This window comes from Pongo abelii, chromosome 19 (genome assembly GCF_028885655.2).
Source record: "Pongo abelii isolate AG06213 chromosome 19, NHGRI_mPonAbe1-v2.0_pri, whole genome shotgun sequence".
Classification (NCBI taxonomy): Eukaryota; Metazoa; Chordata; class Mammalia; order Primates; family Hominidae; genus Pongo; species Pongo abelii.
The window spans coordinates 14,039,785-14,066,497 of record NC_072004.2 but is presented as its reverse complement, the minus strand read 5'-3'; the positions used below and the strand labels follow the sequence as shown (position 1 = coordinate 14,066,497).

The following is a 26,713-nucleotide window of genomic DNA, read 5'->3' as shown; positions in this document are numbered from 1 at the left end:
TTTGTTGCCCAGGCTGAAGTGCAATGGCACAATCTCAGCTCACTGCAACCTCCACCTCCTGGGTTCAAGTGACTCTCCTGCCTCAGCCTCCCGAGTAGCTGGACTACTGGTGCCTACCACCATGCCTGGCTAATTTTTGTATTTTTAGTAGACAAGGGGTTTCACCATGTTGGCCAGACTTGTCTCGAACTCCTGACCTCAGGTGATCCATTTGCCTCGCCCTCCCAAAGTGCTGGGATTACAGATATGGGCCACCATACCCGGACTGATCAGGCTTATTTTCAAGAGACCATTCTACGTGCAGAATGAAAAGATAATTTAAAATAACGCAGGAATTGTGACAGGAAAACTAGTTAGGATGATGCTAAAACAATCCAGGATTAGAGATACTAGTGGCATCAACAAGATTGCTGGCCTTGGACATGGAGAGAAGTGGACGGGTTAGATGGTTCTGGGAGAATTAACAGGGACTGGAATGGATTGGATGTAGGGGGTGCAGAAGAGAAAGGAGTCATAGATGGAGCCCATGTTCCTGGCATGGACCTTGGTGCAGAATGTGGTTCCATTCACTGAGGAGAAGGAACACTGGAGGGATGAAGTCTTGGTAGATGAAGGGAGAGAAAACAGTGCCCTCTGTTTTAGACAGACTTTTTGAAATTGGAGGTGACTATGGGCTACTTAAATGGTGGTTTCTACCCAGCAATTGGGTGTGCATATCTCAAGTGGGCTGGAATAAAGCCGTGGCAGTGAATGAGGTCACCACTGGTGCCAGAACAGAGACCAGCATGGAAAAGAATGTTTACAGAACAGTCAGCAGAAGAAAAGCCTAGAGACAGAAGAATGTGTTAAATGATACCACAAGGACCTAATCAGCAAAACCCAGAAACTGGAAAGCTCTGCAGAATGAACAAACCATCACAAAAGGCAGGACCTTTAGATTATATGACAATTAGGAGACATAAAAACCAAAAGCAAGGCATGGATCTTGTTTAAACAAACTATTAAAAAAACACTTATGAGTAACTATGGAAATTTAAATTTGATGAGGCACTATTTTTCATTTTTTAAGGTATGATAAGGATATTGTGGTTATGTTTTTTACAAAAATGATATCACTTAAAGATACATAAAGAAATATTTACAGATAAAATGATGTAATGTCTGGGATTTACTGCAAAATAATCACATGAGAGCTGTTGCTGGGGGAGTGATTATGGTATAGATGAAACAAGAATGGACACGAGTTGATCATTATTGAAGCTGGTTGATCAGTAGTACATGAGGATTCACCGAACTATTTTCTCTATTTTTTGTTGATATTTGACATTTTCCATACGAATAGTTTAAAAATACAAAAGAGAACCTCTGAACACCCCCATGGACAAATCCATGCAATGTAACATTTTAACCAAATGAAATCTTATGCAGAAAATATCTCCAAAGTACAGGTTGAAGGATAGCTGTTATGCACACAAGGCTGGAAACCCAAGGTCCACACTCTCACTTCCCAATAACCTCCTTGGCCTGCCTCTTAACTTCCTAGAACTCTAGTTCTTTCTCAGAACACAGCTGGTAAACAAACTGACAAGTGGGTAATGAGTAGCAGACTTGCCAGTGTATACTTTAACCTTTTTCTCACTTCCATAAATCTCACCTGAGAAAATGAGCTATGTCCACATAGCCTATATAGTGATCATTTACCTTGAAATAAAGTCAAGCAACCTGCCTGAATTTCTTCAAAGTGGGTTCTATACCCAATAATCACTCTGCAAACATCATCAGTTTCTCTGGAGAAAAACACATTGTATCTTCTGTCACACAGAAGATAATTTATTAAAAGTGTTTTACTTTTAAAAAGTTTAATTTAGGCTGATGTGGTAAATTTAAGTGCCTAGAAAAAATAAACATGTACTGTAAAGATATTCAGAGTGTTTTTGTATGCTCTGCATCCTATGGTTGCATCTTAGGTAGCCATGATACGTTAATCCAAACTAAGAAATTAACATGGTGTAATACTATGAATTGAACTGCAGAATTTATTTGGGGTTTCTCAGTCTTTCCATTAATGTCCTTTTTCTACTCTAGGATTCAATCCAGGATATACCATATTGCACTAAGTTATCACACCTCTTCAGTCACCTCCAATATGGGACAGCTTCATTTCCTGTCTTTAATGACCTTGACACTAAAACAGGCTCATTTAACAATCAATGGAGTAATGCTCCCCTCCAAGATCGCAGGATTCCATGAGAAGTGGAGGGCAGATACCCCTTACAGTGACACGGTTTGGATCCGTGTCCCCACCCAAATCTCATGTTCATTTGTAACCTCAACCTTGGAGGTGGGGCCCGATGGGAGGTGGTTGGATCATGGGGGCAGTTTCTCATGAATGGTTTAGCACCAGCGCCTCAGTACAGTTCTCATTGACAGTGAGTGAGTGAGTTATCCTGAGATCTGGTTGTTTAAAAGTGTGTGGCATCTTCCCACTCTCTCTCTTCCTCCTTCTTCAGCCCTGTGAAGTGCCTGACTCCCACTTTGCCTTCTGCCATGATTGGACACTTCCTGAGCGCCCCCTCCCCAGAAGCAGAAACTGCTGTGCTTCCTGTACAGCTTGAAGAACTGTGAGCCAGCAAAACCTCTTTTCTTTATAAATTACCCAGTCTCAGGTATTTCTTTTTTTCCTTTCCTCCTTTTTTTTTTTTTTTTTTGCTAGCGTGCAATGGCGCCATCTCGGCTCACTGCAACCTCCGCCTCCCGAGTTCAAGCGATTCTCCTGCTTCAGCCTCCCGAGTAGCTGGGACTACAGGTGCCTGCCACCACGCCCAGCTAATTTTTGTATTTTTAGTAGAGACGGGGTTTCACCATGTTGGCCAGGATGATCTCGATCTCTTGACCTCATGATCCGTCCGCCTTGGTCTCCCAAAGTGCTGGGATTACAGGTGTGAGCCACCGCCCCCAGTCCAGTCTCATGTATTTCTATATAGCAATGCAAGAATGGACTAATACAGACAGTAATCGTTCTAATGAAGAGAATGTTTTAGAAATTGAAACACCCTCTCGTCCCTTGATGCTGGAGAGTGGGAGAAATGGGGAGATGCTCAAAGAGTACAAACTTTCAGTTATCAGACAAGTAAGCTCTGGGGATCTAATATACAGCATGGTGATTATAGTTAATACTGTGTTGTTTACATGAAGATTGATAAGTGAGCAGATTTTAAGCGACCTCATCTCTCTCTCTTTCTCTCATACACACACACGTAACTATGGGTGGTAATGGATGTGTTAACTAATTTGTGGTAGTCAGCACACAATGTATATGCTTAACAAATCATCACATTGTACACCTTGAATATATATAATATTTTGGCAATTAAATATTTTAAAATAGAAATAAAGCCAGGGCTGCTAAATCACACTACAACCAAAGTTTATTTAGAAGTCACTACAACAAAATATGAAACAAACCTGACTTAGCTAGTGAGAGCTACTGCTTTATTTATTGATGCATCTGCTTTATGGTCTAGAATGGAATTTTAATAAATATATGCTCTGGTAGACACATTCAGAACCCAAGTATTTCATCTCTGGGTTGCTGCCTTCCCGCCAAGGCTTAGCACTCTTCATCTCCTTCACGGTTCCCAGGAAGGCAGAATGCACCCATCACTACTTAAGAGTCTTTCTTGCCTTGGGCACCTTCTCCACAAATACCAAAATGTATACATCAAGTGTGAGCAGGTCAACCTGCTCTCTGCCATCTCTTTTAGTTTTATTTTCATCCACAAATTTAAAGATAAACCATCAAATTGGGAATCACCATACTCAAATGCAAATACAGTGAAGTCTCATTAATTTAGACTCTACTAAATGAATGAGTCTATGATTGTTCATAAATGGTAAAATGCCTCAGTGAAAAATTGGACATATGTCTTTATGAATTTTCAGTTTGCTTAGGGGTGAAGTAAATCTATTCAGATGTCAGCAGCTATTTCTTTTCTTTTTTTTTTTTTTTTGAGACGGAGTCTCACTCTGTCGCCCAGGCTGGAGTGCAGTGGCACGATCTCGGCTCACTGCAAGCTCCACCTCCTGGGTTCACGCCATTCTCCTGCCTCAGCCTCCCAAGTAGCTGGGACTACAGGTGCCCTCCACCACGCCCGGCTAATTTTTTGTATTTTTAGTAGAGATGGGGTTTCACCATGTTAGCCAGGATGGTCTCGATCTCCTGACCTCGTGATCCGCCCGTCTCGGCCTCCCAAAGTGCTGGGATTACAGGCGTCAGCAGCTATGTCAAAAGAAGGACCGATCTAATGAATTTAAAGATTTGTCTTATATACTTTAGGACCCAGTGATTTTTGTGTGGTGAGGGATTCTAACATTTGATACATTATGATATGATAGTACAATTTATTATTTGGTTGATAATAGGTGCCATCCTTGAAAATAATGGGATTACCTTAAAACTGATATGTCATTTAGGATTTTTACTGTCAATGTTCTCCTCAACTGTATTATAAACTTCTTGTATTTAAGGATCATGCATTTTGTACTTTTTTGTATCCCTGTGCCCTCTCAGTCTCTGCCTCATCGTGGGGCTCAGAAAAGTCCTATACATAGGAAACCTTTAATAAAAGGTTTTCTTTAAATATTGTGGGACTTGATTATTCTGAACATGTGGATTCCACCAGTTTAAAGCAGCCAGATGTGTTTCTGTTATCTCCTTGTCTACCTAGATTTTTAAAATCTCTCACTAAATTACTTGCTTTATACATTTCAGTGTGAGTATGGTATCAGGATGATTTGACTGCAAGCAACAGAAAAATCAAACAAAAATGGCCTAAGCAAAGAAGAGAAATGATTATTTCACATTCCAAGAAGTTTGGGAGTCGAGTGGTTAAACGGCTAATTAATCTAGAGCTCAACAATATCACCCAGGACCCATTTTCACTATGGTGGCTAAAGCCCTGCACCCTTCAGGCTTGCACTATGGCAGCAGCAGTGACAGTAAAGACACCCTTACACCACAATGCTCCATGACCAGGGAGAGGGTCTCCTCTCTCCTGCCCCTTTCTAGAGGCTCCACCGAAGATTTCTCTTCACATTCCGTTTCTCATTCCTGAAGCAGTCGCTAGCAACAGGGATGGACTTACCGCAATGGGTACAGAGCAATTAAGATTCGCCACTAGGTGAGTCCTTTGGAAAACACTTGGCCGCCCAATATATAAATAAATCTGGTACTCCTGTCAAGAAAGAGGTGGGTAATTCCCAACAGTCAATAGTGTCTGCCACAAGTGAAATATCTCATCAGAGAAAACTGAGTAGGTAATACATGATTCTGTGTTTTCTCTGTTTTCCGCCTTTGCCTTCTCCATTTGGTAAGACTCACCCGTGTTCCTCTTTGTGGCTCTTTCTCCTTGATAATACAACCCTGGTTTAGTTCAGATACAGGTGACAATAGGCCAGAAGGGTATGATTCCAGTCCTAGGAGACAAATTCGTGATGAGCCTCGCACAGTCATGACAATCCCAATTCCATTTGTCAGTGAACCATTTAGGGATGTCCGTGTGACTCAGTTCTGGTCACCAAGGTGGTGGAAGAGAAGTTCTCTTGAGGGGCATCTGGGAAAGATTTTTCTGCCTGATAAAACAGGAGGTAAACAAGGGTTCTGCTACCCCATTTGTTTCTGCCTTTCAACTTGGCTGTGGGAAGACATGATGCTTAGTGTTGCTGCAGCTATCTCATGACCTTGGGCAAAACATCCCAACACACAGGAGGGCAAAACAAGCAGTCAGAAAAAGCCTGAGTCTTGTGGGTGTTGTTGAGCAGCTGAACCAACCCTAGGACGGCTTCCTCCCAGACTCCTTAGGTTTGCAAACAATGAACCTCTATTGTTTAAGCAAGGTATCGATGGCTATTTTCACTTGCCACTGAAAGCACCAGGACAGAGAATCGTCTTTCTAGGAATACAGCCACAAAAGCCTTTATTATGGTGTATGCACATAAAGAATATAAAAGTTTTCTTTATGTTTCTCTTTAAAATATAGCTGAAGTCTGCCTCAGGCAAAAAGACAAACAGAAAACATAAATGCATACATAACTCAAGAACAATAAATATTCATTTTAAAATGAATAAATGTTCTACAGGATATTGTAATAGTTTTCTCAGGGAATATATTTTTCTAATACTTATATCAACTAACAGTATTTCTGTGGCATCTCCAGGTCCTCTGTGTTTAAGTCCTCCCTAGAAACTGCATTTCTCTCCTTTTTCCTGCTACTTTGGATCTCAAATGTGCCTAAAAAGAAATAATTTTAACTTCTCTGGTTTTTCTTTTTTCAAATATTAATTTGTAACTTGCAGTTGTAACATGGTTGTTGCTAGCTAGCTGTCAAGTATTTGTCCAAAAACATGTTCCTAGAATACCTTCATCTTATAGTCTTCATCTTATAGTCACTTCATCTTATAGTCACTCAATCCATAATAGAGTTTAAACATTTTTCCATAATATTTCACAGAATATTCATGTTTTTACATAAAAAACTTTTAATATATGAACTATCTGAAACACACAGCAAAATCCCAGTTATATGACATCAACAGCCATATACTAAAATACATCCAACAATGTATTCATATTAAACTCAAATTTAATATATGTTAATATGTAGGCATATTTACTTATACATAAAGCTGTAGATTTCTCTCTATCCTTCCCCCTTACTTCCCAGAGGTAACCATTGTCTTGATGATGATGTTGATGACAGCAACAATGGTGATGATAATGATGGTAATAAAAACTGCAAATTTACTATATGCCAGGCAGTATTCTAAGCACTTTACATACATTAACTCCTTAAATGCCCACCGCAGACATATGACATAGATACTATTATTATCCCTCATTTTATAGATGAGAGATTGAGAAAAAAATTGGTTACGCAGCTTGTCCAAGGCCACACAGCTGGTGTGCCAGGATTCCAACACAGGCAATCTGGCCCTGGAGCCCTTTGCCGTATCCCATTGCTATATGGATATTGCTGTGTATTATTATATACTTTCTCTAAACATGTATGCAACCATAAAAAGCTATACATAGGATTTGTCTTCTTTTTAAAAAGTATATAATCTTATAACATTTGTGGGGTCTTTTTCCAGTTATTTTGCTATTATGAACAATGTTGCAATGAATAGTCTTGAATGTACATCCTTGTGCATTTACTCTCTGGTAAACATCTAGAAGCCAAATTTCTGCTTGGTAGGTTACTCATATTAACATTTTTTTTTTTCAGTTATTCCAAAATTTCTCTTCAAAGTTATTGTACCAATTTGCAGTCCTGCCAGCACTGTATAAGGTTTTCCATTTCCCACTAACTCCATCAATTCTTCGTATCATTGAGTTCACTGATTTTTGCCAATCTGACTGGTGTGAGGTGGTATTTCATTATTCTCATTTGGACTCTTCTTTGATTGCTAGAGCGGTAAGAGCATCTTTTCATATGCTTATTATCTATTTATGCTTATTTTTTTCTTGGATTTTCATTTTGTCTGATTTTAAACGAATTCTATGACATTCTGCTGAATAAAGTGGGTTATATAGGTTGTAAACACCTTCCCATGGTAGCTATTGACCTTCTTTTTGTTGTCATCTTGATACATGGAAGCATTTAGTTTAATGTAGTTACATTCTCAATACTTTCTTTTCTCAATATGGTTTACGCTTTTAGCATTATAAGTAATATGGCAGTACTCACATATCATCAAGATATTCATCTATATATTCTTTTTAAATTTAGCTTTTCACATTTAGGCAACTTTGAGTATGCTATGAAATAGTACCCAATTTTACCCTCTTTCATATAAATAGTTGGATCTATCTTTTTCTATATGGTGATGTCTCAGCATCATTTAATAAAGACTCTCATTCTTTGCCCAGTGATTTGTGATGTTATCTCTGTCATATTCCACATTTACATATCTAAGTGGTTTTATTCCTACGCTCTCTATTCCCTGTGGCAATATCACATTGTTTAGTGTAGTTTTACATGATAATGTAGTACCAATATTCAAAAGGATAACCACCCCGCTTTTTTTCTTTTCCTCCTTCTCTGCCTCCTTCTCCTCCTTCTTCTTTGCAATTGTCTAGCCTATTCTTGAATTTTTATTCTTTCATATGCATTTGAGAATCATCTTGTCAAGTTCTTTGAAAAACCCTACTGAAATTTTTATTGAAATTGTATTGAATTTATAGGTAAATTTGGGAAAAGTTGTCTTTTTTTTTTTTTTTTGATGGAGTCTCGCTCTGTCGCCCAGGCTGGAGTGCAGTGGTACAATCTTGACTCACCGCAAACTCGGCCTCCCGGATTCATGCCATTCTCCTGCCTCAGCCTCCCGAGTAGGCTGGGACTACAGGCGCCCACCACCTGGCCCAGCTAATTTTTTTTGTATTTTTAGTAGAGACAGGGTTTCACCATGTTAGCCAGGATGGTCTCGATCTCCTGACCTCATGATCTGCCCGCCTCGGCCTCCCAAAGTGCTGGGATTACAGGCGTGAGCCACCGTGCCTGGCCCAAAATTGTCGTCTTTAAAGTACTGAGCCCACCCATCCATGAATATAGTAAATTCTTTCTTCCTTCAATAAAGTTTTGTCGCTTTCTCAATAACAATCTTACATATCATTTGTTAGATTAATTTATGGGTATCTTAAAGTTTTTCATGCTGTGGTTAATAATGTCCTTTAAAAATACATTTTAAAAATAACTTGATTTTTGTATATTGATTTCTAGCAAGCCTACTGAAATTTATTAGTATTAGTATTTAATCATTAATTCTCTTGCATATTCTGTGTATACACATATATAATCTATTATGTTTCTGCTTTTCCTTAATCTTTTGCTTTTTGTATCTATTGTGCTTTTTAAAGATTGAATATAATTACCATACAATAAAATACACAGATGTTAATTATTTATTTTAGTTAGCTTTAATAATTATATACCCTTCTGTAATTAACATCCTCAATCAAAATATAGAATACTTCAGTCACCGTGTGCTTCCTTGCTGTCCATTCCCATCTCCCAACTCTGAGCAACCAACAATACTTTTTTCTGTTACCAACCAACTGGTTTTTCCTGTCCTTGCACCTTATATAAATAGAATAATAAAGTATATATTATTTTGAGACCAGTTGATTTTGCATGCCATAAGGCCCTTTTAAGATTCATTTATGTTGTTGCCTATATTAGTAACCCATTCTTTCTTTTTCTTTTTCTTTTTTTTTGAGATGGAGTTTCGTTCTGTTGCCCAGGCTGGAGTGCAGTGGTGCGGTCTTGGCTCACTGCAACCTCTGCCTCCCGGGTTCACGCAATTCTCCTGCCTCAGCCGCCCAGGTAGACCCATTCTTTCTTTTATGACTGAATAGTATTCCATGGTGTGGAATAACTCAGTGTGTTTACTGATTCACTTGTTGATAGACATTTGGGTTGTTTAGAGGTTTTGAGCTATTATGAATAAGGCTGCTATAAACACTTCAATATTTCAACTTTTTCTTTTATTTTTGTGTTATGAAGACTAGAACCCACAGGATAACATTGAAAGTAGAATGAGGGGTATTCTTATGTTTTTGACATAATTTGATATTTGTAATAGTTTTTTAAATATTTATTTTTATTTATTTATTTAATTTTTTTTAAGAGATGAGGTGTCTCTCTTTATGTTGTCCAGGCTGGTCTCAAACTCCTATCTTCAAGTAATCCTCCCGCCTTGGCCCCCTTAAAGTGCTGGGATTACAGGTGTGAGCCATCACAGCTCGCCTGCAATAGGTTTTTGAAAGAATCCTTTTTTAAGTTGAGGAAGTTCCCATCTATTCCTAGTTTGTTTAAAATAATTTGTTTATTTGGGGGGATATTTTGGTTTCATGAAGAATGTTTGTTAAATTCCATTAAATACATTTTCTGCATTTATTAAAGAAACCAGTTTTTCTCCTTTAACCTGGTAAAGCAATGATTTATATTGATAGATCTTCCAAAGCAGTTGTACATTCTTGGATAAATATTAATTAGTAATAGTTTAAGAAATTATATAGCTAGATTTAAAAAAATGTTATTTATGGATATAAAAATGGAAACAATATACAATGGTACTATAAGAGGGGAGAAGAAAGGAGGAGGGCAAGGCCTGAAAAACTACCTATTGAGTACTATGCTCACCACCTGGGTGATGGGCTCAATTGTACCCAAGCCTCAGCACCACACAATATACCCATGAAACAAATCTGCACATGTACTCCTGCATGTAAAAGGATAAAATTAAAAATAAATAAAATAAAATATTTGTATGTTTGTCACTTTGTTCATGTATGGAAATTAGCCTGCAGATTTTCTTTTTCATTTTTTTTCAAGAGTTAATGGCCTCATAAAATGAGCTCGATAGCTTTCTTCCTTTTTCTATTCTTCTGAAACAATTTTACGATATTAAAATGATCCATTTCTTGAAGGCAGAAGTTACCTGTAAAACCAACCAGGCTTGGAGATTGTTTTTGTGTGTGTATTTAGAAAGGACAGCAGCAGGGGGGAGGTGGCCTGGATTAGTGTCTTTGATGGTAATATGTATGTTCACATTTTATATTTCTTTTTGAGCCAGTTGTTTTGTATTTTTCCAGAAAATTACCTTTATAATGTAACCTTTTAAATTTATTGGCATTAAATTGTTTATAATATTTATCCGTTAATTTTCTACTACATTCCTATTATGTCTTGTCCTTTCTATTAAGAATATTATTTATTTTTATTTGCATTACTCTGTTTTGTTCAAGTGAGCAGATATTGGTCCATCGAATTTGTCTTCTAAAAGAACCATTTTTCTTTTGTTACTCTTCATGACTGAGTCTTTGGCTTAATGTTATCAATTTTTGCTCTTATTTTTATTATTTCCTTTCTTCTAATTCCTTAGGGTTTACTCTGCTATTCTTTTTTTAACCTTTGATTTAGATACTGAGTATTGTCATTTTCAACTTTCCTTCTTTGTTTAATGTATGCATTTAAAGATATATTTTAATTATTTGCAGTGGTGTGCTGGAGCCAACCGTAGCTCCTATTGGCTTGTGGGAATCTATTGTGTGTATCCTTCCCAACTTCACACTTCATGTTGGCAGCTTGAAATAGACTATGTGGGATATTTACACTATGGATATTGAGAAAAGCTACAATTATAATAGTTCTTTCCCATCCCCCTTTCCATCCAAATATACACACCAGCTTGGGGAACCTATTGGAATACGTTTACCAACACATCACTGGTTGACTCCCAGATTTGGTATTTAGTGTTCGTATTATGATTTTGTTCTAAAATCTTATTTCTTCTTTACTCTTCTGTTGTTTAGAAGTGTCTGTTAAAATTTCCAAATATATTAAATGTGGTGTTGTTGTTGCTTCTGGCTTTTAATTTTATTGTGATGTGGTCTATAGAATGTTAATTCTTTGGCGTTTGTTAGGACGTGGTTGGTAGCATACTATATGGTCAATTTATTAATTTGTAATTTTTTAATTAAAAAAGTTTTTAGAGACAGGATCTCACTATGTTTCCCAGGCTGGAGTGTAGTCACTATTCACAGGCAAAAGAATAGCACACTACAGCCCTTTAACTCCTGGGCTCAAGCAATCCTCCTGCTTCAGCTTTCCAAGTAGCTAGGACTACAGGTGCATGACAATTGCACCTCACAATTATTTTTAAAAGTTTATTTATGCTTGAGAATATGTGTATTCTTTAATTCTCAGCGTTCTATATATGTCTCTTTGTTCAAGCTTGTTAATTATGTTGTCTCAATTGTCTATATAATTACTAATTTTTGTCTATGTAACTACTGATTTCTGCTTAATCTATCAACTATGGATCTATCAAATCTGTGAAAGGAATCTTAAAATCTCCACTATGTTGCTATCTAAATTTCTTTTCCTTTTGTATCAGTTTTCTATAGATTTTGAAGCTAAACTGTTAGTGTGAACAAAAGTTCTCTGAAAAAGAGTGTGAAAGAGACTATTGCAGTGAACAGTTTACAAACTGGGGAGACACAGCCCTCAGTGTAATGGAATGAAGGTGCATTCCAGAGAACAAAGGGAGGCTTTGGGTTTCACGTGAAAGCTCCTGTCCAGGTTCCTAATAAGATCTGTTTATGCAAATAAAAGATACAAACTTGCTTAGTTCTGACTGGTTAACAGAGCTGAGCTCTGATTGGTTGATACAGTCGAGCCCTGTTTGTTGATACAACTGAGCTTGCATCAACATTGGTTGGTTCAGGTGAGCTCTGGAAGTATCAAGATGGAACAGAGGTCTTGGTTTTGGCAGAACTCAGTGTAGGTGTGTGAACTGTAGTCAGCCAATGGTCACTTGGCTCTATTTTAAATTTAGGACTGGTTAGCCACTTGGGATCCATGTTGACAGACTGGCTCTTTCAGATATATGTTCACATTAGGTACATATGTGATTATTACATCTTTCTGATAATTTTTTTCTTTAATGAGTATGTAATGTCCTTCTTATTCTTAATCACGTCTTTTGTCTTAATTATTCTTTCATCTGATACTATTTTTTCACTAGTGGCTTTTTTTTTTTTTTGGTTAATATTTGCCTGGTATATCTTTCTATCCTTTATCATTCACTTTTCTATTTTAGATATGCTCCTTATAAACAGCATATAGCTAAAACTTTTCCTATTATAAGAGTTTCCACTTTTTAATTAATAAGACAACCTCTTTACATTTATTGTGCTTGATCGGCTTTTTAAAAATACTAATTCTCTTTAACTTCTTGCCTTGTACTGGCTTGATTATGAAGTTTTTGTGTGCTTATTTATATGAAATATTCCATTCATGAAGATAAGAATTGAGACCAGTATAGGTAAAATGAACTCCACATACGCAGAACACAGCTTTATCGAATTATTTTTCATCCTTTGTTTGGAAATCACAGATTCTGCTCCTATTTGTTTTAGTGGTAGCCGTTAGCTTTTAAACATGTATCTGTGACCTGACCCAGGACAAGAAACTTCAAGTACTTTTATTCCAATCTCATCATTTATTCAGTTTGTAATAGCTTTCTAGTATTTTATTTAAAAAAAATCCTTTAAACTATTCATTATTTCTCTTTTTGATAGTTTGAGTCAGTGCCTGTTTAGATTTACCTATAGACTTGACAACTATATTGTCTGCCTAACTGTGAGCATTAAAAAACAATATTTTCTGTTAGTGGCAAACTGTAATAGCTTTTTATGAAAATGTCTTTATTTTACTCTCAGTTTTTAGTTATGGTTTAGTTGATAATAGAATTCTAAGTTGCTAGTTATTTTCCCTCAGTACTTTGAAGATATTATTCCAGTATTTTCTATCCTTTAATGCTGCTATTAGAAATTCTGTTGCTATTTGGGTTATTGTCCTATTTTAAGTAATCTAGTTTTTCTTCCTGGATATTTTGATTTCCTTAGATTTCGTATAACTTCACTGCAACTAACCCAAGTGTGAATCTGTTTTTATTTATCTTGCTTAGACTTATTGTGCTTCTTCAATCTAAAAATTCATGGTTTTAAAAATGAAATCTGGATAATTCTCAACTATTATCATTTTGAATATCATTACTTTCCCATTATCTTTATTTTGCCTTTCTGAAATTCTTACTAGATGCAGGTTGGATTTTCTCAATCCATACTCTGTGTTTTTTAACATCTCTTTAAAATTTCTGATTTCTAGTATCTTTCATTCATGTACTGGGTCATGTACATGACCCAGGGTTAGCCTCCGTTGATTAATTCTTTTTTCACCTTATTGTTTCTGTACCTCTAATACCTTTAATTGTCTTAAATATGCACGTTGTATTCCCTTTCAGGTTATTTTTCAATTATTGTATATTCTGAGCTGTGGTTTTTATGTTTGCTATTTCTGTTGATTTTCATTCACAAGAGTAATTTCCTTGTGCATTTTATAATTTGGAATTATAACACAAACTCTCTTTTTATTTAAGAATCTGGGAACACCGAGTAGTTAAGGAATCCCTCCAGTGTGTTTTTGCTTTGCTTCGTTTGAATAACCCAGAGCCACTATCAGCCTAAGACCAACTTTACATTACCTTTTCAGCTCAAAGATTTCCCACGCCATGAATGTAGTAGAAAACAAACTCCAGATGCCCAGGCCTGGGATGCTGAGCTCTCGTGGGAGAATTATTTACTGGTTTCGTCTTCTATTTTTCCAGCTAGAATCATGGCTGAGACAACTTCCTTATGGTCTCTCTGAACTACTGGACAGTTTAGTAGTCCCAGTTTTTAGTAAGTGAGTTAGCAACTCACCAAGGGTCAAATTCTAGGTAACTGGATTGGATGACTCCTCCTAACGGCGAGCGTTCCCTCATGTAACTCCCTCAGTGGCCCTCAGCTCTCTCCCAGCTTCTGCCATGGGCATGCCATAGATGTTCTTTACTTGAGCACAGCCACAGATTTTTAAAAGCTGTAGTGTCTTATCCCTCATTTCTAAATGTTATTAGTGGGTGGCTCTGCGTGGTAGCCTACTCTGCTGTCTTGCAGAACTGGAAGTCCTGCCTCCTTTAGCTGATGGGAATTGTGTTAATATTGCCCCTTCCTTTTTCTTACTCAAGGTCTTTCTGTGGCTATTCCAGGTCCTGGGTAGCGATTCCAAAATAGCTAAGCGACCACAGATTCCATCCAGCATGTATGTATCTTTGCTCTCTTGCTCCTTTCTCCATGAGTTCCAAAGAATGGGTGTGGCAGGTGGGACTGTATGAAACCGAGGTACTCTTTTATAAGGTTGAAAATTGTATCTGTTAGAGGGAATTCACTGCTGTGAATGGGTTTACTCTCACTTTAAGGTCATTGGATTCTTACCATGTAAGAAAATATTTGATCACAAAACTCTGGGATGATTTTTCCACTTAAATTATGTGTCCGTTCCAAGTGTATTTCATAGCCATGAGTTTGTTAAGCCTTCTTTATTTAAAAAAAAAACAGGGTTTAATATAGGGTGATATTTAATGACTTCAATGAAAGGACATTCCAGTTCTGTTTCCAGAGATTTTTAAACTTCATTAAGTTTCTCTGGACATGCTAAATTCTTTTATAAGTTCCTTTGCTCTCCATTTTTTCCCTGAACTTACTGCTACCTTGCTTTAAAATTTTTCATTTTCTACAGAAAAGGGTGAGCAAGGGGTGGAGAAAGTCATTTTAGGCTAATTAAAAAATAACTTTAAAGACATTACTCTGTTATTCAATTTCTAGTTATTGAAAAAAATAAAATATCTTTTTTTTTTTTTTTGAGACAGAGTCTTGCTTTTGTTGCCCAGGCTGGAGAGCAGTGGTGCCTCTGCCTCCCGGGTTCAAGCAGTTCTCTGCCTCAGCCTCCCGAGCAGCTGGGATTACAGGCACCCGCCACCATGCCCAGCTAATTTTTGTATTTTTAGTAGACACAAGGTTTCACCATCTTGGCCAGGCTGGTCTTGAACTCCTGACCTCGTGATCCACCTGCCTTGGCCTCCCAAAGTGCTGGGATTACAGGCGTGAGCCACGGAGCCCAGCCTAAAATTATTATGTTATCTTTAATGGGTGCTTTACTTCGATCAAAACCCTTTTTGCCACAGGCTTTTCTATTTATAAGTTCTGATGGACTGAGAAAGCCTATCAAGGGCAGGGGCCTCTTATTCTAACACTGTTGGTCCTTACAGAAACCCATCACCCCCACCTTCTTCTCGGTTACTAGTTATCTCGGGTAACTAAAAATAGTTTGCTCATTTCTGTTTCCATGACCAATATTCGCCTAATAATCCCTCCACTGCTTCATTGCCCTTCTTTAGAGTCAAGAAATTCATTCACTGCTGTATGGTATGTTGGTTCATGAAAAAACAGACAGACATGCTGTGGGAAGGTCTAAAGCTCTTCCTGGATGTACCACACCCCACACTCCACCCAAAAATTAAGGCTTATATCTTTTTCTAGTAAAAGATTCTACAGATTATTTTAGATATTTTCCTCTCTCCCTAGGACTTTGTCTCCGGAGGAAAACTAGCATCCTTTTCTCTGAAGCCCACCAGTCTTTTCCCTCTGGAAGAACAAGAAGCCTTCCACCCTTTCTACCTAATAGGTTATTCAAATATGAAAATAATGAGCAGAATGAGAAGCATTTTTTTTTTGGAGGCAGGGTCTCACAGTTGCGGTGTGAATTCCCAGGCTCAAGTGATCATTCCACCTCAGCCTCCCAAGTAGCTGAGACTCCAGGTGCATGTCACCACACCCAGCTATGAGAAGCATTTTTGGGTGCCTGTTAGTCACTAGGCGGTTGTCATACATTACTTTTAACCTTCAGAGCTACAATTACCATCCCCATTTGACGGAGGGGAAAACTAAAGCTTGGAAAAAAAATAAGTAATTTACAATTGGTTCCAAAAAAGATAGAGCTGAGATCAAGGTCAAAGTCTGTCTGGCTCAGGCCTTCTGTTCTAAACCTGCCTTAAATGCTTACTCTTACTTTTCATCTTTTACTCCTAAATCTTACTTCCTTTAAACTAGACATTTCTAGTCTCTTTTTGGGCTTCTACCATGCCCTGTAATATTTTTATCCTGGTACATGCCACAAGGTATGAAATTGTTTAACAATGTTTTAATCAGATCCAACCTCTGTACCTTCAAGACCCAGCACAGTGCCTGGTATACATTAGAAATGTTTGAGGCCAGGTGCGGTGGCTGACACCTATAATCCCAGCACTTTGGGACGCCAAGGCGGGTGGATCATGAGGTCAGGAGATTGAGACCATCCTGGCTAACATGATGAAATGCCATCTCTACTAAAAATACAAAAAAATTAGCTGGGCGTGCTGGCATGCACCTGTAGTCCTAGCTACTCGGGAGGCTGAGGCAGGAGAATCGCTTGAACCTGGGAGGCAGAGGTTGCAGTGAGCCGAGATCATGCCACTGCACTCCAGCCTGGGTGATGACAGAGTGAGACTGCATCTCAAAAATAAATAAATAAATAAAAGAAATGTTTGTTGAACTTATACAGTATTTTTTTTTCTGTTGCTATTTACTCTTTTATCACCACAGGTGGCCTCCGTAAGTCCGACAGCTGGAGAAGCTGAGAAGAACATGAACTTGATGAAGAATGGTAGTATCAAGTTGGGAATTAAGGGCAGTTAGAAAATGTCCAGACTCAAATCTGCTATTGAGGGAAGCGCCTATTGAGGGAAGCACCGTTTGATTCTGGTTTGATTCATCAGAACTCATTTGGAGTCCCAAGAGTGGGGAAGCACTTTGCTTCTTAAGGCATTTTGTCTTCGTAAACACTGCCATAGAACACCTATTCAAAAATGAATAGACAGTGGAATGAATAAGAAAGACCTCACTCAACCTTTGTTTAACTGAGTGCTATTCATTTGGAAACTATTTTTTTTCTAATAATGTAAAGCAGACCTTGATGTGTTATGGAATCCAGATAAAGTAGAAAATAAAAAAAATTTTTGTCAAAATCCTAATTTTTCTTTCAATTTGAATTTTTTTTTTTGAGACAGGGTCTTGCTCTGTTGCTCAAGCTAGAGTGCGGTGGTGCAATTACTGTTTGCTGTAGCCTTGACCTCCAGGGCTCCACTGATCCTCCCACCTCAGCCTCTTGAGTAGCTGAGACTATAAGCGTGCTGCCATGCCCTGCTAATTTTTAAAGTTTTTTTTTTTTTTTTTTTTTTTTTTTTAGAGATAAGGTCTCACTATGCTTCCCAGGCTAGTCTAAAACTACTGAGCTCAAGTGATCCTCCTGCCTCGGCCTCCTAAAGTGCTGGGATTCCAGGCATGAACCGCTGCACCTAGCCTCAAATTTAATTTTTTATCAAATCAATATGGGCATATGTTTATTCAAAATTTAACAGCACTTACAATGAAAACTGACACTTTTCATCTCTAAGTCCCACTACTTGTATTTAACCCTTTAATTACTGTATGACTTCTGGTATATATCTCTAAATAGTATCTTTATAGTGTTATTTCTTAACTTTTATTTTAGGTGTTATCTATTTGTGTGTGTGTGTGTATGTGTGTGTGTGTGTGTATGTTTGTGTGTGTTTTCCTTAGACAGAGTCTGGCTCTATTGCCCAGGCTGGAGTACAGTGGCACAGTCATGGCTCACTGCAGCCTCAACCTATTGGGCTCAAGTGATCCTCTCCCCTCAGCCTCCTGAGTAGCTGGGACTACCACCACATGCCACCATACCAGGCTAATGTTTTATTTTTTGTAAAGGCAGGGTTTTGCCATGTTGCCAAGGCTGGTTTTGAACTCCTGGACTCAAGCTATCGTTTCACCTCAGCCTCTTCTGTTGGCTTTTTTCTATGGGCAAAAGGCATTCAGCTTTCTTAAATCACCCCCCCCTACTTCTCCCATTTTCTCATAGAATAGTTGTATCATAAAACCTTTTAATTGATATCAGTGTTCAGTGTTTGCACTTCTGAGGGCTCGCAAATGTTATTCACAGCTGAACTATGTTGTACACTAAAGCAATTGTTCTCTTATCATAGAATTTTGTTTTCCCTAGGGTTAATAATGACTTGTGTTGTTTGCTTAGTTTTTTTACACCTATCAATAATTCAGACCCAAACTTTCTAATAGGACAGTACAGCTTCATTTGATGTGACAGTTACAGCAGTTAATTCTTTCTTGATCATCTTGGTCCTGGAAGTCCAGTTTATTTTCAATGCATAAATCTAATTTTTTATTTTGTTTTTATGAAATCGGGATTCTACTATATATACTTACACTGTATTGTAAGTGAATTTTTCACCAAGCAATGGATCATGAACATCTTTCATGCCTAAAACAACCTATTTAATGGATGCATAGTATTCTATTGCTTTAACATACCATAATCCATTAAACTAATTGTCCATTGTGACACATTTACACAGTGTTCAATTTTTCACTTTTATAAACGACCCTGAGTCTTAGACTCCTGAAGCCCAATTTTGCCTAATTATTTCCTAAGATAAATTCTAAGCATTGAATTGCTAGGTCAAATGATATGTAGATTATTCAGGATTTGACACAGACTTTCCTCCAGCAATAGTGTTGAATTTGAGAAATATTGCCAATTCTGGGCTTTGTCATCTTAAACATTCAGTCAATCTTAAAGCTAATTATTTGAATTACCATTTGTTTAATAACTCATGAGATTGTGTATGTTTTTGTACGCTGATTTGATATTTTGGCTCTAAATTTTGTGAATTGCCTGGTTATAACCCTCATTCATTTTATTCCCTGCTGCTTCTTAATAAAACCTTTCCATTTTAGTTTGTAATCATTGCTTTGCCAGACCTATTTTTTGTATTCTAGCTCTTCGTCTCTTTTCCCATGCTGTTTGCATAATTTGTTTAACCATTCGCCTGTTCACGCATCTATCTAATATTTATTGAGCACCTATTACAGTCTTTAAGGAATTGTGAACACCATAGACAAAACAGTGTCATCGCTCTTATGGAACTTACATTTTAGAAAAAGGAGACATCATAAACAAGTAAGCAAAAACAAAAATATCGGATTGTTCGTGTTACAGAGAGGCTTAACACTAGGTACCATGCTAGGGAATGGTAAGGCAAATCCTTTAGATTGAGCAGTCAAGGAAGGTGTCTCTGAGCAGGTGACACTCTAGGACACTCTAGGTCTTTGTGACACAAGGAAGCCAGCTATCTAGTATGACATTCCAGGAGGAAGAAAGAGGGTGCATAAAGCTCCATCTCCTGCCAATTTGAAATATAACTTTTTAAAGGCAAAGTCCCAGTCCTATGAAGCTTTTTTGAACCCTTTTGGCCCACAGCGATAGAGGCAGGAGGAAGAGAACTCTCCTAGGCAGATAGGGGAGGGTCCCTGGAGAATCTCTGCCCCGCCAAGGTCATTGTGCACAGATGGCTTGCCTAAACATGTGGTAAAAGCCTCCGTCCCTTAACGCATGTGCAGTAAGGGAAATAAATCAAATGCGGAGTGGCTCAGAGTAAGGGCCCACATAGGCCCTGGAAGGGTGGGATGGAACTGCCAGGAATTCATGCCTTGTACGAGTAGGGAACCCAGCCCCATCAGCAGATATGGAAGCCCTCATATTCAACAGTGAAGGGGGGCAACTGGCTACCTGCTTTCAGGACTCCTCTTTTTGCTGAGAGCTTTCCTTTTCACTTAACAAATTCTACTCCACTCACTCTTCGACGGCCACATGCCTAAGTTTTCCTGGTCATGAGACAAGAACCTGGGTTTAGCTGAGCTAAGGAGTAAAAAATCCTGCATCAACAGCAAACACTGTTTTAATGTCATATAATTCTCATTGTCTGAACTACTTATTTGGCATTTAAAATTTATAGACTCATATAATAATTCATCTTAGGTTTATTATACAGGTTCAGCATCCTGAATCCAAAACTCCAAAAACCAAAATGTTCCAAAATCTGAAACTTTTTGAGTACTGACATGACATCACAAGTAGAAAATTCCACACTTGACACCTTTGCTTTCCAAAGGTTCAATGTATACAAACTTTATTTAATGCACAAAATTATTAAAAATATCATATGAAATTACCTTCAGGCCATGTGTGTAAGGTATATATAAAACATAAATGAATCTTGTGTTTAGACTTGGGCCCAACCCCAAGATATTTCATTATGTATATGTAAATATTCCAACCCCAAGATATTTCGTTATGTATATGTAAATATTCCAACATCCAAAAAAATCTGAAATTTAAAACACTTCTGGTCCCGAGTATTTTGGATAAAACATACTCAACCTGTATTTTCTTTCTCAGATGAGTCTAAGAATTTCTTAGAGTTAAAGTACTATATCTTATATTTATTAGTGAAGACAAACTTATCTGATGTATACCAGATGCTCATAGTTATATTTCTGAGTAATACATAAAATTACAATCTTGGTTGCTTGCTGTAGGTTTGTCTAATTCAGTCTTTGAAAGCCTGGGAAAGAGCCATGGCATATGAGGTCTTTGGTTCAAATAGGCTAGAAAAAAAGGAAGTTGTTTATTGCAGAATATGAAATTAAATTAAAAAGCTAACGCATTTACTTTCTTGTTGATGAAACCCTTATAAGAAAGTGAATCAACAGAAGAAAAAATCTAGGCCCAAAGTACAATTTCAATAACTAGTGTTTGATAGGGAGCAGATCACTACCATTTCTGTGCAAGTGTGTGTGTGTGTGTGTGTGCGCACACATGGAGTGTTTATTTAGTGTCCTCTAGGTGTTTTGTTATATGCTCGGGAGTGTCGATGGAAGGGAAATGGTTATATGAAAAAATATGGTTATTGTCTTAAAAAATCATACACTCTATTGAAGACAGATAAATGCTGAGTACCTAGAACTCAGAAAATTGCTAGGAACCTCTAGAAACTTAAATAACATATGCAATACTGTAATCAATCAATCTTATACTTAAGGGCCCAAGAGTGCTAAGTATACAGCTAGGAATAAGGAAACAGATGGCTTCCCATACAGGCAGTGGCAGAAGACTAATTGTAGACAGAGATTGGTGTGGGGTGTATTTGTGTGTGTGTGTGTGTGTGTGTGTGTGTATGTGCTCTGATGTATGTCAGACACACTGGAGATGGAATTCTAACCAGTTTCCTCTCACTCACCTTTTAATGATCTAATCCATCTGTTATTTGTATCTCAGTGAGTGATTTTCTGGTTCTCATAACTTCAGGTTTAATAACCCAGAAACCAGTTAGGAGATAAAGGTTCAGAAAAAAGGAAACACCAAACCCAAAACGTTTTTTAGCAAACAAAAATGCAAAAACATTGAATGCTCCCAGTCAGAGAAGACACTCACATCGCTGAGCTCTGGAAACATTTAAGAAACGTTTGGATTATGTGGCTCATAAATAGATAAGGATTGGTAAACGCCAAGCTAGGTCAATAAAAAGTCTCAATAAATAAGTAGGGAAAGAGTAGTAGCACCGCAGAAGGAGAACAAGAACATCTTTGAAACAGATAAACAATTGATGCAGAATTGTGATCAAGACGTTCCTGTTCGAGGCGGAAGTTCAGCTCCAGAAATTAATTATAGTATGACCTTGAGCAACTTATTGAACCTCTGCGTGCTTTTGTTGCCTTATCTGTGGAATGGAGACTCACTTAATGGATAGTTTCTGGGCACCTATATTGTATCATATACTCGGTCTTAGGTGCTCAGACATTGCCCTAGGCACTAGCTAGCAGTTACTTTCTTCAGAGGGCTGTTACTAAATTAATCCATAAATGTAAAGCGCTGAGAACACTACTATCATCATGAGATGCAGAAATCAATTTTAGATAGGAAAGAGGATGAAAAGTACAATAGCAGAAATGAACAGGCTGCTGGCAGTGTCAAGGGAACAAGGGGCCGAAACAGGGAATGCCATAATATAATGTGCAATGGAATCAGAAACAGCCCAGAAAACACTACTTAGTACATAAATGGTAAACAAAAGCCCATGTCCAAACATACTTGGTTTCCCTTTCTCCAATCTTCTCTCATTTGGGTCTATCAGTATATTTACCTTGCTGCTATATTAATTTCTCAAACATCTAGTAACAGTTGTGGCCACACTCAAAAACTTAACAACTTCCAATGCCTTCAACCCAAACTATACATGTCTAATTTGGGCATTCAAGATACTTATAAAATTACTTTTAACTACCTTTTCTCCCTTATTTTTCACCCAACTCCTACATTTTGGGTCACAGATCATAGAAAGCTTTTGAATGGCCTGACCGTCTTTTAAAGGTTGTTTGGTTGTAGTATAATCTACCATTTTACTACTTTTTGCTTTATGCAGTTTTGATACCACTGCTATTTGAGGTTATGAACACTTTCCTTTCCAAACAATCTAATAACCCACTCTGATTAAACTAGCTTTACTTTTTTTTCTTTTTGCCTTTAGAGATAGCAGAGTACCTTGTACACAGTAGGTGCTTAATAAATATTAATCCACTCTTGTTCCTTAGCTGTACTCATGTTTCTTGCTGTTTTTGGAATGATTTCCAACTTTTCTTTGTTTGCCAAAAAATAACCATCCTTCCAGGACCAAATCAAAAGTCAACTCTTCAAAGCCTTCCTGTCTGTCTTGTCACAGGTGAGATGACCCTCTTCCCCTTCAAAGTATGACTTTATCCAGAAAATGTATACCCTGCCTGTCTCAAGTGTTACAGAACTGATACTATTTGTGTAAGTGTGGCTATTTGTGGCTGCAAATGCAAAGTCTTTGAAGACAGTGTGTTCTATTAATTTCTGTATCTACAGTATTCACTTAGCACCTGATGCCTACTAGTTACTTGAGAGATTAAAAACGAATTTTCTGAATAAATGGAAGAATGGGTGAAGTCTTGAGCAGAAATGGGCCATTTGAGGTCTGTTAAAGGTCTGAGTGGTTGAGGAGAGCTTATTTGGTTCCTTCAAGGATTTTCTCCAGGCTCTCTGCCCCTAGCCTGTACACAGAGTAAGTCTGTATTTAGAGTAATGTGATTTAAAGGTCACATTTATTAGCAAATAGCCGTGTTTATAAATTTAGTTTGTCAAAAAAGGGAGCCTTTGAAATTAATTCTGTTTGCTGAAACTAGCACCAAGTTCAACCAACAGTGCATGCTGAGCCAAGGTAAGTGAATTTCCAGCCCATGTGGCTTTTACATTCTTATGCTCCTCACCCACTCCTTTGTATATTGTTTTCGAAACTTTACTTAGTATTTTTACTACATGACTGGATCTTTAGCCTGAAATTTACCTATTTAGTGTTCATTTGTTATTGTTGTGATATTCTGCTTTTAAAAGTTTACTGACTGGAGGAGACGGATTTCAGGACCTAGTGTGATTTTTTTCCTCTCCAGGCCAGTCACACTGCAGGGCCTTAATCTCTTTTCTTGAGAGAGTCCAAAGACTGTGGGACTGGGCCTGCTGGTCTGCTGGTGTCCTCCCATCTCTGCCTCTGAGCACCCTGCTGGAAAGTCTACCCTGAGATGTTGGTGGACTGGATCTCTGATCTAGAAGAAACTGCTCAGAGGCAAAAGCTACAAGAGGCACGTTCTGGCATGAATGATACTGGCTCTTCTGGCCCCCAGATTGCAGATCCACAGAGAAGACTATGGGTAAAAGATGACCCCAGGTGTAGAACTTCATCTTAGGAAGAGATCACCCAACCAGAGACTTCTTACACATCATTTGGTTGATTTTAGTTAACGAGAGCATGGAAGATGTTGGAATAATTGCTAACAATCCTGGTCAGGGAAATTAGGAAGCCTATCCTCTAATTAAAATTTAATGTAGAGGAACTGACCAACCTGAATGAATAGACTCAATTCCTTGAGAAGAAGACAGATAATTTCAAACTATTTCCTAGAACAAGTGAAGGCACACAGTTGTACCAAGTGAGGAGGTTTCCCTAGGCAAGATTGGTGGCAGCCTCAGGATGTATGGGGCCGGAGGCTGTTATATTCTCACTGGGCGAGAGAAATGGATAGGGAATGATAATGATGAATGAATTTTCTTTCAAAGTACTCACTAAGGGAGGCTCTCCATTTTCTCTGTCCTCACTAAAGTGCCTCAAAATGCTTAAAGAATTCCACTTTGGAATTACTTCCGAACTAGTTTATATTTTCTATCCCGTGACTCTACAATTGCACCTCATTTTTAACCAAAAAATCATTTCCTGCTTCATCAACCACCTTATTCATCACATATGGCCTTGGATGATTTTTGGTTGTTTCCAAAAATGAAATTCAACCTCAAAGCTTAAAGATTTATGCTATTGCAGCTCCTGAAGAAATGTGCCATCAACTCTGAAGATGAAGAGGAGTTCCAGATATATTTTGGTATTGAAAAAAATTTACGTCTCATTATTTTGCAATCTCATACATTTTCATATCTTCTTCTCTTATATTGCTTTGAAGATGAAACTCAGATCTGTATAAAGTATTTCAAGCATATTAACCAAAGAGTTGTGCTTAATCCAGCCATCTGTAACTAAATTTCTGTCTTTATAGTATCTCTGAAAAAAGAAAGAAAGTGAAAAGGCAGGTTGAGAAAAAATAGAAGTGCATATAATTAAATCATGAAAGAGTGATGGATACATGGTGTGTTCTACTCTGTGCAGCCTCTGCCAGCCTTGTGTACATGATGTGTGGTAGGTTACATCATAGCTTTGTTACTTTTGGGTTACTAAAGTAATACATACTTACTGTAGAAAATTAGAAAAAAAGAGAAACAAAAGGAAGAGAATTTAAAATCATCTGTAACTCTATCAACTATGGAATTTTGATCTTTCATCTTTCTAGTCTTTTTTAATGGATTATTTTGTGGCAGATTTAATTCATTAGTGTTCTTGTTTGTTTATTTAAAAAGATAGATACAAACAGAAACTTCCATAAAACAGGTAGAGTGAATTGCATTAACCTTTAGTCAGCTCTTTCTTCCTTTCCTTATAGGAAACCAACTACCGTGATTTTTACAGTACTCAGGGTTTGTTATTGTTGTTGTTGTTTTTCTTCATAGTTTTATCATCTAAGTCAAAAGTAATTTTCCTTTTCTTCTCTACTATGATCACTATGAGATCATGGATTTTTATTTATCAAAGTGTAATTATTATTCTTTCTAACACTCAAATTGTCCTTAAAATATGGCCAGTGGGAGCTTCATCAAGCAGTTCCTGGGAACTTCTTGCACAATCCCACTAGCCCAAACATTCTTTTGCTTTCTGATCCAGCAAGACTTTTCAGGCTCACATGGTGAGCTTCCTTTCCTGTTTCTCTAATGACCCCTGATTTCTGTTAGGGGTCATTTAGGAATGGAGATCTGGGAGCTCCACGCACCTTGCTACTGAGGTGCCAGAGTTTCTGGTTCCTTCAGAGGACAGAACTAGGAAATATACACACATATTTTAGGCTCATATTGATATTTCAAATTCAAATGTAGCATTGCTATATTTCATAAATTCTTTGCCATTATTTTTTGGATCTCTTTTATTTCTAGTTTTTTTCTCTGTGTGTAATTGCATACATGTGTGCAGATGTGCATGTCTGTGTGTTGGATATACTTGACAATTTACGAAATAATCACTGTATAAGTAGAAAGTTCTGGATAGGAAGCAAGACAATGCTTTAATGATGACAGACCCCTCTGGTATGGAAAAGTGTTTGGGGGTCAATGTAGAAGGTCCAGATCATCTCACTATGAATAAGTGGAGAGTAAAGAAGACACTCTTTGTGTCAGGGCTGAGCTAGGTTGAACAGGGTACTGGGACTCATGCTTCAGCCCGTGGACCTCCTTAGGGGAACCGCATCAACTTAATGGGCCACATCGCTGACCTCCAGACAGGTCTTTTGAAAGAAGACTATGATGAACATAGCTGCAGGGCAATCTTTTCCCACATTTATCTTATAAATGTAGACACTTTCTTATAAATTATGAAAATAGAAAAATGTCCTAAAATGAAATTGCTGGGTCAGTATATATATCCAGTTTTAAAGCTAAATACTGATGTATATCGCTAAATTGAACACCCAAAAGACTATATCATCTTATGGCTCTATAAGTGTTATATATTTAGTCTAGAATTCTTTGATCAATATTTGTATTGGGACCACTTCTTTTTTTTATTCCTTTACTTATCCTTTACTTCTTCTGTGTGCTACTATGATAAATTTGTATTTCTTTTTTTTTCGCTCTTTTT

The 26,713-nt window shown here is 37.6% G+C and overlaps 1 long non-coding RNA gene across 1 annotated transcript; it reads left to right on the top strand.

Moving 5' to 3' along the window:
- On the top strand, nt 1–25,108 carry LOC112129659 (uncharacterized). Its single transcript, XR_010137925.1, has 6 exons — nt 1–2,666; nt 4,772–5,180; nt 7,285–7,473; nt 9,276–9,381; nt 14,651–14,703; nt 17,082–25,108. It is a non-coding gene; the product is annotated as an uncharacterized LOC112129659 (long non-coding RNA).
- The last annotated feature ends 1,605 nt before the right edge of the window (nt 25,109–26,713 follow it).